At 58.5% G+C, this 2,224-nt stretch overlaps 1 non-coding gene across 1 annotated transcript in view; it reads right to left on the bottom strand.

Moving 5' to 3' along the window:
* Nucleotides 1-540, bottom strand: part of LOC124563744 — a 1,910-nt gene extending 1,370 nt beyond the window's left edge. The window contains exon 1 of the ribosomal RNA XR_006970294.1: nucleotides 1-540. This exon is cut by the window's left edge and continues 1,370 nt beyond it. This is a non-coding gene — a ribosomal RNA (small subunit ribosomal RNA).
* Nucleotides 541-2,224: the final 1,684 nt, after the last annotated feature.

The following is a 2,224-nucleotide window of genomic DNA, read 5'->3' as shown; positions in this document are numbered from 1 at the left end:
AGTGTACTCATTCCGATTACGGGGCCTCGGATGAGTCCCGTATCGTTATTTTTCGTCACTACCTCCCCGTGCCGGGAGTGGGTAATTTGCGCGCCTGCTGCCTTCCTTGGATGTGGTAGCCGTTTCTCAGGCTCCCTCTCCGGAATCGAACCCTGATTCCCCGTTACCCGTTACAACCATGGTAGGCGCAGAACCTACCATCGACAGTTGATAAGGCAGACATTTGAAAGATGCGTCGCCGGTACGAGGACCGTGCGATCAGCCCAAAGTTATTCAGAGTCACCAAGGCAAACGGACCGGACGAGCCGACCGATTGGTTTTGATCTAATAAAAGCGTCCCTTCCATCTCTGGTCGGGACTCTGTTTGCATGTATTAGCTCTAGAATTACCACAGTTATCCAAGTAACGTGGGTACGATCTAAGGAACCATAACTGATTTAATGAGCCATTCGCGGTTTCACCTTAATGCGGCTTGTACTGAGACATGCATGGCTTAATCTTTGAGACAAGCATATGACTACTGGCAGGATCAACCAGGGAGCTGCGTCAACTAGAGCTGAGCAGCCGGCCGCCCGGGAGTGTGTCCCGGGGGCCCGCGCGAACACGCAAGCGTCCGCTCAATTATTCTGCAAACAGGAGGAGGCTGAGCTCCCCTGCACGATACACCTCGAAACCCTCTCAGGTCCCGGCGGCGCGCAGCGCCGTCCTAAGTACTTGGTCGGGTTCGAGAGAGGCGCAATCGCCCGGAGTTTGGCGAGTAGACGCTTTAGGTGCGACCACCCGTGCTCCCAACTGAGCTTGCCGCTGCCGACAGAGGCCCGGGAGCGTGCTGTCGTGGCATTGCCGGCGGGAGACAACACGCGCCACCTACGGTGGCCGGCAGCTCCAACGCCAGCGCCACAGAAGGACAAAAGCCCCACTTGGGTGCCGAAGCGAACTCTCCCAGCACAGCGCACGCGCCAACACGTCCGCACAGCTGCGATACAAACCACCTGCGAGAACCGCAGAGGCGACCGAGCAGCAGACGGCGTCGCGGCGCCGAGCGCCGGGCGGCGGCGCATCCTCAGCGCACACAGTCCTCAATCGGACCAGCACACTGCAGATGTCCACCGCGCTTCGCACCGGGCCCGCGAGGACCTACTTTGGCCGCACGGCGCCGCGTGCAGGGTGCGCCGGCGCGCAGCTGCGCCGCCTGCCGCCTCCGTCGGCCGGCGCGCCTGCCACTGGCCGCCCCCACCAGCCGGCTGTAGCGCGTGCGCCCACGCACCGCGCGGCCAGCACGCCGGGAGGCCCCCCCTCACCGGCCGGGGACGGTCCCACCCAGCCACCGCCGCGTATCGCTTCACACCCACATGCCATTCACGTTCGTGGGCATGGTGGGTATCGCTGAAACAACCGGTTGGTAGCTCAACCGATCGTCGCCATCACTGATTCACCTCTAGCGAGAACAACCGCACCACAACGGTTTACCAGTTGTTCATTTGCGTAACGTCACCAGCAAACGTAGACGTCCATCGCCATTTGCAAATTCAACGATTGTTGCATGCCTGTGTCAGGTGTCACGACACACTATGTCTGCCCACATACACGCAACAACATGTGCACGCTTCGCGAACACGTGGAAGGTGGCCCCCGTACGTATGCGATGTCCATTGCGCGAACGACTGTCAACCGGCCTCTGTCGCATGTCGCAGATGTGGAACGCAGTGCACCATGCTGTCACGGTGTGTGAGAAGAGACGACTACGTCTGACAACACGCGCCACTACATCAACAGACGGCTCATGCTGATCGCCATCCAGGGCATACCACACTGCAATCCGGCTCTTATAGGGAGACGACACATAGCTGAGTGCACAACAGTTGGACCGCATGGTTCGCCGTTGTTGGCGCAGTCGTTGTACGGTCACATGTACCACGATGTATCATTCAGTACATGAGGACCAATGTGCAGTACAGTGTGTGATTTGGACGTACAACATCAGCGGACAGTTGACACAGGCCGTACCACAGCGTAGGCTAAGTGCTTCGCCATGCGAATGCCAATGAACAACTGCGAAGGGCATTGAGCATGTACGTCCTGCTGCCATCCACATTACAGTGTATCGCTGCAAGGTGTTTAACATGAAGCGATACACTGGGGACCAGGCAGTGCGAGTAGCAAACTATATTGCGGGGGTTGCAGTTAGGCAACACTACACTAATTTAACGCGTCGTATGACAAT

Source organism: Schistocerca americana, unplaced genomic scaffold (genome assembly GCF_021461395.2).
Source record: "Schistocerca americana isolate TAMUIC-IGC-003095 unplaced genomic scaffold, iqSchAmer2.1 HiC_scaffold_124, whole genome shotgun sequence".
NCBI classification, from domain to species: Eukaryota; Metazoa; Arthropoda; class Insecta; order Orthoptera; family Acrididae; genus Schistocerca; species Schistocerca americana.
Note: the sequence above shows the minus strand (reverse complement) of the source record. Positions and strands in the feature narration are given on the sequence as shown.